The sequence below is a fragment of the Oryctolagus cuniculus genome, chromosome 12, assembly GCF_051225735.1.
Source record: "Oryctolagus cuniculus isolate XC-2025 breed Fujian yellow rabbit chromosome 12, ASM5122573v1, whole genome shotgun sequence".
NCBI lineage: Eukaryota > Metazoa > Chordata > Mammalia > Lagomorpha > Leporidae > Oryctolagus > Oryctolagus cuniculus.
The window spans coordinates 96,599,934-96,612,178 of record NC_142878.1 but is presented as its reverse complement, the minus strand read 5'-3'; the positions used below and the strand labels follow the sequence as shown (position 1 = coordinate 96,612,178).

General features: G+C 41.8%; 1 protein-coding gene and 1 pseudogene across 1 annotated transcript in view; one reads left to right on the top strand and one right to left on the bottom strand.

The window, feature by feature from the left end:
- Positions 1-1,206: 1,206 nt before the first annotated feature.
- LOC127488952 (adenomatous polyposis coli protein 2 pseudogene) lies at positions 1,207-8,596 on the bottom strand (annotated as a pseudogene).
- LOC138843126 (NBPF family member NBPF6-like protein) overlaps positions 7,341-12,245 on the top strand; it is a 135,859-nt gene continuing 130,954 nt past the window's right edge. Inside the window, exon 1 of the mRNA XM_089310647.1 lies at positions 7,341-7,485. The gene's annotated coding sequence lies outside the window, so the exon portion shown is untranslated. The remainder of the gene's footprint in view (positions 7,486-12,245) is intronic.

Here is a 12,245-nt window from a genome sequence, read left to right as displayed (position 1 = left end):
TTCAGTTTTTAATTATCACGTGGTATATTTTATTTTACACTATTTTTTTTAATTTTTTTAAGATTTTTTTGATTTTTTTTAACTTTTATTTAATGAATATAAATTTCCAAAGTATGACTTATGGATTACAATGGCTTCCCCCACATACCGTCCCTCCCACCCACAACCCTCCCCTTTCCCACTCCCTCTCCCCTTCCATTCACATCAAGATTCATTTTCGATTATCTTAATATACAGAAGATCAGCTTAGTATACATTAAGTAAGGATTTCAACAGTTTGCTCCCACACAGAAACATAAAGTGAAAAATAACAGATGATTTTTTAAAATGATGATGAAATCAGATCAGACCTATTGTCATGTTTAATCCCAGTGAGAGTCAAGTTGGGAATTGATAATTTCTTTTATTTTTTTTACAGAAGATCAGTTTAGTATGCATTAAGTAAAGATTTCAACAGTTTGCACCCCCATAGAAACACAAAGTGAAATATATTGTTTGAGTACTCATTATAGCATTAAATCTCAATGCACAGCACATTAAGGACAGAGATCCTACATGAGGAGTAAGTGCACAGTGACTCCTGATGTTGACTTTACCAATTGACACTCCTGTCTATGGCATCAGTAATCTCCCTATGCTCCAGTCATGAGTTTCCAAGGCTATGGAAGCCCTCTGAGTTCTCCGACTCTTATCTTGTTTAGACAAGGTCATAGTCAAAGTGGAGGTTCTCTCCTCCCTTCAGAGAAAGGTACCTCCTTCTTTGAAGACCTGTTCTTTCCACTGGGATCTTACTCGCAGAGATCTTTTGCCAGAGTGTCTTGGCTTTCCATGCCTGAAATACTCTCATGGGCTTTTCAGCCAGCTCCGAATGGCTTTCGGGCTGATTCTGAGGCCAGAGTGCTATTTAGGACATCTGCCATTCTATGAGTCTGCTGAGTATCTCACTTCCCATGTTGGACCACTTTCCCCTTTATTTATTCTATCGGTTAGTGTTAGCAGGTACTAGACTTGTTTATGTGCTCCCTTTGACTCTTAGTCCTTTCATTATGATCAATTGTGAACTGAAATTGATCACTTGGAATAGTGAGATGGCATTGGTACATGCCACCTTGATGGGATTGAATTGGAATCCCCTGGTATGTTTCTAACTCTACCATTTGGGGCAAGTCAGCTTGAGCATGTCCCAAATTATACATCTCTTCCCCCTCTTATTCCTACTCTTATGTTTAACAGGGATCACATTTCAGTTAATTTTCAACACTTAAGAATAACTGTGTATTAATTACAGAATTAAACCAGTCATATTATGTAGAACAGACAAAAAAACTACTAAGAGGGATAATGTATTAAGTTGTTCATTAACAGTCAGGGCTATGCTGATCAAGTCACCGTTTCCCATAGTGTCCATTTCACTTCAACAGGTTTCCTTTTTGGTGTTCAGTCAGTTGTCTGTCATTTATTTGTCTTCGTGCCTCATGGTGGATTCAGTTAATTTGATATGTAGTCTTGTTTTGTTGTTATTGTTGTTGTTAATCATCTCTCATGCATTTCATTTTTGGATTATCAGTTTTTTATTTATTATTTTTACTTAGTGCTGCCTCCCTTATTCTTTGGGCTATGTGCCTTTCTCTTCATGGAATCTGTTTTTTTCAATACATTTATTTGTTTTTTCTGTTCAACAGCAACACATTTGACATGGTATACCTTAAGATATATATAAAAAACTCAGGTTTATTCTTGGAAATATACAGAAAACACATATAATTCTTATATATCTATTTGGGAAAAGTTAAAAATATGCCTTTTTTCAATTCAATAGGATTTCATGGTTTTTGAAAATGAGATTGCCTCAGGTTTGCCATTTAAAAAAAAACCAGGAATGCTACAGCAACATTTCATCAGCCAATTTTGGGTGGTACAAACTGGAAAACTCCATTTCTGTTACTACTAATCACAATGAATAAAACTTGCCACATTTTATTTTTTTGTTTCTATGGTATATTTTATTTTGAAGTTTTTTTAAACTTTAGTGTTATTTTTTGGCTTTCTGTGTGATGGTTTAGCACATATAATTGAATATGTGGTCTTTTTTTTTTTTTAAATCATGGCTCACACATTTCATCTTTTGGATTCCTCAGTTTTGTTATTGTTTTGTCTTCCTGGTGGCTGTCTTATCCTGTTAGCTATGTGCCAATCCCCTCATGGATCCCTGTTTTGTTTTGTTTTTTAGATAATTTAGGTAATTATCTAAATTTTTTTTTAGATAATGTTTTTTAAGTCATCAACAACATATTTGACATAGTACAGCATAAGATACAAAAACAAAAGAAAATCTGAGATTTTATTCTTGGAAATACACAGAGAACACCTGTACTTCTAATTCATGTATTTGGGAAAATTTAAATTTAAGCCTTTTTCAATATAGACTGATTTCACCGTTATGTTAAATGAGTTTGCCTCAAATTTTCCTTTAAAGAAGTCAGGAATGCTGGAGCAACATTTCATTGGCTGGTTTTGGGTGGTAGAAACCAGAAAAATCCAGTTCTATTGCTGCTAACCATGACTAACAGAACAGGCCACATTTTCATTCTATTTGTTTTAACTTTCATGTGGTACATTTTATTGTGTAATTTTTAAAACATTTTAGTCTTTTATTATTTTAGCTTATTTTAGTCTTATTTTTCATATCATGACACATGCACTTTACCATTTGGATTCCTCATTTTTTTTTTTTTTTTATGTTTTGTCTCCCTGCCATTCCTCATCCTTTTGGTTATGTGCCTTTACCCTCAGAGATTCCTATTTTTTAAAATATATTTATTTACTTTTTCTGTCATCAACAACAACATATTTGACATGGAATAAATGAAGATAAAAAATGCCACATCTGAATTTTATTATTAGAAATATACAGAGAATATAGTCACTTCTGATATGTGTATTTGGGAAAAGTTAAATTTAAGTCTTTTTCAGTTCAGAAGGATTTCACAGTTATTGAAATTGAGTTTGCCTGAGGCGTTCCTTTATACAACACAAAAATTTTTAAAAAGAAGAAAGGAAAGAAAATATGGCCTGGTCTGTTAATCATGACTAGTAGCAACAGAATTGGATTTTTCTGGCTTTTACCACCCAAAACCAGCTAATGAAGTGTTGCTGCAGCATTCCCGATTATTTTAAAAGGGAAACCTGAGGTCTGAGGTGAACTCATTTTCTTTTTCTTTCTCTTTTTTTTTTCTCATTTGTAAATTTATTTATTTGTTTATTCATTTGTTTGTTTTTATTGATTCTGTCAAACAAAACACATTTGATATAGTATCCCTTATGATTAAAAAATACAAAAATTTGAGTTTTATCATTACACAACTACAGGGAACTCCTATGCTTATGATCTATCTGTCTGGGAAATATAAAATTTCAGCCTTTTGTAGAAGAGAAATATTGAAAGCTTCTCCAAAATGAGTTTATTTTTTGCATTTTTTCATGAATTATATTTCACTTTTTTATAAATATTTTTATGTTATATTTTGGCTTTATACCCAATAATGGGATTCAGGAAATAAATTAATTTTTTTATTTTATCAGGACTCAGGTATTTTACCTTCTGGAATTCTAGGTTTGTTTGTTGATTTTGACTTCAAGGAGCTGCCTTTTCCTTTGTTTACAGGCTGGTAACCATATTTTTTCTGGTTTTAAATTTATTTGTTTATTCATTATTTATTCTGTCAAAAACAACACATTTGACATAGTATCTCTTGTGATACAATCAAATTCAATAAATATTGATTTTATGAGTTGAAAATTGCAGGGAACACCTACCCTTATGATATGTGTCTGGGAAAAGTGAGATTTAGGGCTTTTGAAGAAGAAAAGGATTTAAATTTCTGCAAAATGAATTTGACTGCAGTTTCCTTATTAAAATCAGTCAGAACGCTAAAGAAGCCTCTCCAGGTTTTGGTGGCCCAAAGCAGAAAAATCTGAATCTCTTTTTGCTATGCTGCACATCAGTTCTGGCTACAACCTCTGTTTATTTATTTATTTTTTTTGGTATTTTTTCATGTATTACATTTCATTTTGGCTTATAAATTTTATTATGTTACATTTTGGCTTCATGCAGGATAAGGGAATTCTGGTAACTAGATAATTTTTTAAATCAGGGCACATGTATTTTATCTTATGGAATTCTAGGTTTGCTTTATTGTTTTGGCTCCAGCAGATGTTTTTCCTTTATTTATGGGCTGTTCCCTACCTTATATCTTGTTTATATTTATTTGTTTATTCATTTATTCTGTCAAAAACAACAAAAACACAACTAGTAGGAGTTTCATGATTAGAAAACTACATAGAACACCTACTCTTTTGAACTTTGTGTCTGAGAACAGAGAAATTTAAGCATTTTGTTGAAGAGAAGGAATTTAAATTTCTCTAAAATGAGTTTGACTGCAGTTTTCTTGTTAAAATCATCTAGAATGCTAAAGCAATGTGAAAGGTTTTAGGTGGCACAAACCAGAAACATCTGGTTCCTTTTGCATAGCTCCATACCAGATTTGGCTACAACCTCTTTGCTGGTTTGGTTGTTTGTTTGCTTTGCATTATTTTCATGAATCACATTTCATTTTTGTTTATAAATTTTAGTATGTTACAATTTGGCTTCATGCTAGATAACAAAATTCATGTATTTAGCTTAATTTTCTTTTTTTAATCAGTACATAGTAATTTTACCTTCCAGTTCCAATTTTTCATTGTTTATGTGCTATTCCCCACTTTTTTCTGACTTAAAATTTGTTTATTCATTTGTTTATTTATTTATTCTGTCAAAAAAACCAACTCATTTGACTTTTGTATTGCTTATGATACAAAAACACAACAAATTGTCTTTTTATGATTTGAAAACTCCAGGGAACAACTACCCTTATGATCCATGAGTCTGAGAAAAGTGAAATTTAAGCCTTTGTATAAGGGAAGCATTTTAAGTTTCTAAAAAACAAGTATGATTGTGGTTTACTTGTTAAAATAATTTGGAATGCTAAAGCAACTGGGCCAGTTTTGGGTGGCACAAACCAGAAAAATCTGATTTGCTTGTTGCAAAGCTCTGTATCAGATCCTGCTACAGCCTCTGGCTACAGCCTCTTTGTTTGTTTGTTTTTGCATTTTTCATATATTGTTTCATTTTGGTTTATAAATTTTAATATGTTACATTTTGCCTTCATTCCAGATAATGGAATTCAGGTCATTGGATTTAATATTTTTTAATGAGGAAACAGACATTTTACCTTCTTCTTTAATTCTAGGTTTGTTTTATTGTTTAGGCTTCCAGCAAACGATTTTTTCTTTGTTTACGGGCTGATCCTTACATTTTTTTCTGGTTTTAAATCTATTTAATTGTAGACCTTTCTCTCTGTCTCTCTCTCTCACTGTCCACTCTGCCTGTCAAAAAGAAAGGAAGGAAGGAAGGAAGGAGGGAGGGAGGGAGGGAGGGAGGGAGGGAGGGAGGGAGGGAGGGAGGGAGGGAGTCGGACTTGGAGAAGGCCGCCTGGTGCAGCCACGTGATGATGGAGTTGGCACCCTCCTGGATGGTGTGCCACTGGACGCTGTCCAGGTCCGAGGCCTGGTCTGAGCCGGCCACCTCCTCGAGGCAGTCCTGGGGTGCCTCTGCCGGCCACTAGTCCTGCCCAGAGCCCGGGCCTTGCGGCGCCTGGGCAGGGCTGAGCCGATGCAGCAGTGCAGGAGCTCCTCCTCTGAGCACGACCTGGGGGAGCTGTGGTCCCTGGCGCAGGGCCTGGGGGACCGTGGGCTCCGGGCCTCCCAGGTGGCTGTCCTGGCCGGCCGCTCACAGGGCTCGGGATCGCTGAGCGAGCTGGCAGAAGAGCTCAGAGAATAGCAAGGTGGGGGTCTCCTTGGTGATCAGCCAGGGTTGGGCTGGGATGGGGGGGCGGCTGGGCCTGAGAGGCCGCCTTGGCTGGGGCCCGGGCCTCCTTCCCGCCCCACCTCAGGGCCCATGGGATGGTGGACAGTCGCCGTGGGGGCGGCCCGGCCGAGGACGGCGCCTCCTCAGAGTGATAGAGGCAGTACACGGCCTCCTTGGTGGGCGTCCTGAGGCACAGGGACTGCCTCCCCCCTCCCCCCAGCCTGGTCCAAGTGGGCACTTGCGGGCCAGCCCAGTGGCAGCTCCAGCCCGGTCCGGCTCCTGCCTGTTCCCCGGCCCTGCTCCGGGCTCCGGCCATCGCCCCCGGCCTTGAGCCGGTTCCTGGAGATCTGGCTGGCTGGGGCCGCGAGGCCGGGGGGCTCCCGCCTGTCCAGCCGGCCTCGGGCTGCTCCCTGGTGGGCCCTTGCAGGGTCTCCTCGCTGAGGGAGGCGGCGCTGGAGAAGCTGACCGGAGTGCCCTCGGCCGAGTTGGTGCACAAGTCGTCCTCTTAGGCCGGGGCGGGCACCAGCATGTAGACGCGGATGGGCAATGCCCTGCGGTCGGGCTCCAGCGCCAAGGCCACCTTGCAGAGCCGCACGGGCAGGGCCGCCCCCAGGCACTCGCGCAGCAGCTCCAGCTCCTGGTCCGCGGCCGTGCGGGTGCGGGAGCCCGCGGGTGCCGGCCCCTCCTGGCGTCCGGCGGCCTCTTCTCACTGACAGTGGCTGGCGCGGAGGTCGGGGCAGGTGGGCAGCAGTAGCCCCAGCTCCAGGTCCTGCTGCACGTAGTGCTCGTGCAGGGCCAGCGCACTGAGTCTGGAGGCGCAGAAGTTCTCGTCCAGCTTCACGGTGAAGCGGATGCTGCAGGCGTCCAGCTCAGAAGGCAGGCGGCAGGGCTGCCGGCAGTTGGGGATGTCCAGGAAGCGCTTCCCGTAGCTCTCCCACTGCAGGCTGACCTGGCTGTCCTTGGGCTGGCCTGGCTGCGTGGCCGGCGGCGTCTTACTGCTGCTGGGCGGCATGGTCTGCCCGAGGCTGTTGGGCAGCTCCCTGGGGCTCACCATGCTGCTGCCTAGTCCGCCTCAGGGGTCACTGGGGATGGAACTGGCGATGGCTGGGCTCTCTCGAAGCTGCCCAGGGAGCTCATGGAGCTGCAGCGGCTCAGCACCAGCGGCGTCTCCTGCACACAGTTCTCCGAGGAGCTCCATGCCCAGGCGCCAGCCGCAGCCCCGCCGGCGGGCCTGGATGGCCATGGGCGGGGGCCCGCGTTACGCCCCGTCCAGCTCCGCCTCTTTGGGGCTGGCCTCCTCCAGGCCCTCTAGGGAGGACTCACTGTCCAGGTCTCTGGCCTCGCTGGGGCCGGGGAGTCCGGCCGAGGACAGCGAGCTGCAGCGGGTCAGGAAGAGGGGCCCCTCCTGCGCCACCAGCCTCTGCAGCGCCCTGTTGGCCGTGGCCGGCCAGCCAGCTCCCAGCTTCTCGGGCACCTGCTCAGGCCCTCAGACGGCAGCCAGTGCTGCTTCCAGGCCCTGGGGGCCGCCTGGGGGCCGCCAGGATCCCTGGTGCCTGCCCTGCCCGCGGCCTCCAGCAGAGGTACGTTCTGATAGGTGGGCGACAGCTTGATGGTGCGCACACGGGCGTTGGCGCCAGCGGCATCCCGGGTGGGCCCACGGTCGAGCCGAGCGGGCCGCGGCTGCCCGCCCAGGAGCTCCTTGCAGTGCTTGGGCAGCGCGGCAAGCGGGCAGGTCCTCATGTGCTCCCGCGGGCAGTAGCCGGCGCTGCTGCTGCTGCTGTTGTTGAGGCTGTCGTCTGACAGGCTGGCATGAGCTGCCTTGAGCAGCAGGGGATGCGCCTGCCCTCCCCACCCCACCCCACCCCTGCGCACCTCCTGCCCGGGATCCTCGGAGCTGAGGCTGAAGCTGTAGTCAGACGAGGTGTGCAAGGCCGAGATGTCCTCCATCAGATGGTCGCTCGGCGGACCGCCAGCACCAGCTTGGTTTGGGTTTGGCCGCCACAACAGCCTTGCTGCCCTCCTCCTTCTCGGGCTCCAGACTGCGGCGGGCTGGCGGGGTGCGGCCAGTGCCTGGCCCTGCAGGAAGGGGCTGCCCAGGAAGAGAGAGAGCATGGCTGGGCTGGCGGGCTCCGCGGTGGTGGCGGCCAGGGAGGGCGCGTCGTGGTCGTCCTCGAAGCAGCCCCAGTCGGAGGCGTAGTACCGCGCCAGCCCGTCCAGGTGCCACAGGGGCAGCAGTGGCTTCTTGGCGGCGGCTGCAACCTCGGCCTCCGCCTCGGCCAGGGCCTGCTTCTCCAGGTGGCCGAGCGCCTGCGCCAGGTGCCGGGCATCAAGCTCTGCCTCTAGTGCCCGCTGCTTGCACATATAGAGGATGGGCACGCAGGTGCCGGGGGACATGGCCGTGGCGGCTGCCTGGTGCCTGGCGGGCTGGTAGGCCAGCAGGTTGTGCAGCGCAGCGGCATTGCCCATGGCGATCATTTTGTGCCCAGAGTGCACCAGGTTGTGCAGTATGCCCACGGCGCCCAGGTCCCACAGCAGCTCCTGGTCTCGCGTGCTGCAGGCCGACAGGTTCCAGAGCGTGCAGCACGCGTTGCTCACAATGGTCAGGCTGTGCGAGGTCAGGTGCTGCAGCAGCTTCTGCAGGCAGTTGTGGTCGCGGAGCACCTGCCTGGGTGGGGGAGGGTGGAGGCGGGGTCAGGTGTGGCTGGAACAGACCCTCTGGTGATTGGGCGGCCTTTGTAGGCATTTGGGGGCCTGGACCAGCAGGTAGGAGGGGTGGTGGTGGTGTGTCTCTGTGTTTCTCAAATACGTTTTAAAATAAAATTCAAAAAAAACCTCAGCGAAATCTAGTTCTCTTGTTTCAAATTTCCATATCAGATCTGGATACTGATCTTGGTTTGTTTGTTTTACATTTTTTCATGTGCTATATTTCATTTTGGTTTATAAATTTTATTATGTTACCTTACGGCTTCATGCTGGATGATGGAATTCAGGTACTGGGTTAATGATGTTGTTTTAATCAGGAATTCTAGGTTTGTTTTATTGTTTTGGCTACCAGCAGAATATTTTCCTTTGTTTATGGGCTGTTCTCCAGATTTTTTCTGGTTTTAAATTTATTTGTTTATTCATTTGTTCATTTATTCTGTCAAAAACAAAAAACCCAAACAAAGAGAGGCTCTAGACAGATCTGATATGGAGGTGATTAACAAAAGAACTGTATTTTTTTTGTTTGTGCCACCCAAATCTGGGAAAATTGCTTGAGCATTCTGAATGAGTTTGGGAAGAAAACCTCAGTTAATCTCAATTTAGGGAAACATAAAACGTTCTCTTCTACAGAGGGCTTAAATTTCAATTTTTCCAGACAAGTAGATCATAAGAGTAGGTGTTTCCTGCAGTTTTTTAATCATAAAATGACAGTTTGTTGTTTCTTTGTATCGACAGTGATACTATTTCTAATGTATTGTTTTTCATAGAATAAATAAATAAGCATACAAATAAATTTAAGACAAGGAAAAATTTGGGAGTAGTCCCTAAACAAAGAAATATGCAGCTGCTGGAAGCCAAAAAAAAATACCTGGAATTGAAGAATTAAAATGCTTGAACCCTGATTAAAAAGGAAAATTAATCCAATTACCTGAATTGTATTATCAGCATGAAGGCAAAATGTAACATAGTTAAAATATAAACCAAAAGGAAATGCAATTGATGAATAAAATTACCAAAATACTAAGAAAAAAGATTTTGTTCCCAGATCTGATATGGAGCTTTGCAAAAAGAACTGGATTTTTCTGGTTTGTTGCACCCAGAACAGGTCAAGTTGCTTTATAATTCTGAATTATTTTAACAAGGAAATCACAGTCAAACTTGGTTTGTGAGACTTAAAAATCTTCTCTACTACAAATTATAATTCTGAATTATTTTAACAAGGAAATCACAGTCAAACTTGGTTTGTGAGACTTAAAAATCTTCTCTACTACAAAAGGCTTAAATTTCACTTTTCCAGACACATTGATCATAAGGGTAGGTGTTCCTTGTAGTTTTCTAATCATAAAACTCTAATTTCTTGGGTTTTTCTGTACAAGTGTGTTTTTCTGACAGAATACACAAATAAATAAATTTAAAAATCATAAAATTTAAAAAAATCATAAATTTAAAAATCATAAAACTGTGCAGAACAGCCCATAAACAAAGAAAAAGGCAGCAGCTGGAAGCCAAAGCAATAAAACAAACTTAGAATTCCAGAAGGTAAAAAACCTACACACTGATTAAAGAAGAGCATTTATCCGTTTACTTAAATCCATTATCTGGCATGATGCCAAAATGTAACGTAATAAAATTCATAAACCAAAATGCAGTGCAATACATGAAAAAATACAAAAAAAAAAAAAAAGAAAAAGAAAACCACCACAGCCAAAGAGGCTGTAGCCAGAACTGATATGGAGCTCTGTAACAAGAGAACCAGCTTTTTCTAGTCTGCGGCACCCAAAACAGGCCAAGATTGCTGATTTTGAATTCCAAATGATTTTAATAAGAAAACTGCAGTTAAACTTGTTTTAGAGACATTTAAAATTCTTCTCTCCCACTTAAATTTCATTTTTCCCATAAGATAGATCATAAGGGTAGTTTTCTCATCACAAATCTCCAATTTGCTGTTTTAGGTATCATATTGGATATTATGTCAAATGTGTTTTTATTTAGGACAGAATAAATAATCCAATGAATAAACAAATAAATTTAAAGTCAAAATAATGTGGTGAACAGTCCATAAACAAAGAAAATATTGACTAGTGGAAGCCAAAACAATAAAAGAAAATCTAGAATTCCAGAAGGTAAAATGCCAGTGCCCTGATAAAAAGAAAGGGTATTTGCATAATTACCAGAATTCCATTATGCAGCCTGAACCCAAAATGTAAAATAATAAAATGTATAAGCCCAAATGAAATGAAATACCAAATAAACCAACAGTCTGCAGCCAGAACTGATATGGAAGTTAGCAACAAGAGAACCAGATTTTTCTTGTTTGTGCAACCAAAAACCAGACAAGTTGTTTTAGGATTCCAAATGATTTAACAAGAAAATCGCAGTAAGATTCATTTTGGAGAAATTAAAATCCTTCTCTTGCACAATACAGTTAAAATTTAATTGACCCGGACGCATACATCATAAGGGTAGGTGTTCCCAAAAGTTTTCTAATCATAAAACTCCAATTTTTTTGTGTTTTATTGTATCATAAGTGATACAATGTCAATTTTATTGTTGTTTATGACAGAATAAATATATAAACAAATGAATAGATTGAAAACAAGTAATAAAAGGGGCAATAGCTCATTAACAAAGGAAAAGTTGGCTGCTGTAAGGGAAAATAAGAAAACGAAAGTAGGATTGCAGAAGGTGAAATGCCTGAGACCTGATTTAAAAAAGAAAATTAATTCAATTACCAAAATTGTTTAATCTGGCGTGAAGTCAAAAAGTAACATAATAAAATATATAAACTGAAATGAAATATAATACATTAAAAATACCTAAAAAAGCAAATAAACAAAGAGGCTGTATCCAGATCTGATATGGAGTTTTGCAATGAGAGAAGCAGATTTTTCTCCTTTGTGCCACACACAAAGTGTGTAACAGCCCGTAAACAGCTGGCTGCTGGAAGCCAAAACAAAACAAAACAAAAAAAAACGTATGATTCCAGAAGGTTAAATGCCAGTGCCCTGATTAAAGAAGACCATTTTTACAATTATGTAAAATTATGTAGAATGAAGTCAAAATGTAACATATTAATATTTATAAGCCAAAATGAAATGTAATGCATTAAAATGCAAAACAAACAAGCAAAGAGGCTGTAGCCAGATCTGATATAGAGCTTAGTAACAGGAGAACTGATTTTCTGGTTTGTGCCTCTCAATACTGGCCAAGGGGCTTCAGCATTTCAAATGATTTAAACAAAAAAATTGTAGTCAAATTCATTTTGGATAAACTTAAAATCCTTCTCCTTCACTTTTCCCAGACACATAGATCATAAGGGTAGGTGTTCCCTGTAGTTTTCTAATCATAAAACTCCAATTTAATGTGTTTCTTGTATCATAAGCGATACTATGTCAAATGCAGTTTTGTTTTTAAAAGAATAAATAAACAAATGAATAAACAAATAATTAAATTTGAAACAAGCAAACTTTTGGTGAACAGCTCAAAAACAAAGGAAAATGCAGCTGTGGTAAGCCAAAACAATAAAACAAATAAGGATTCCAGAATGAAAAAAATGTGTGAGCCCTGAGATATATATATATAGGTAATTAGATAAATAATATATATGTATATTATATTATACATATAATAATTTATA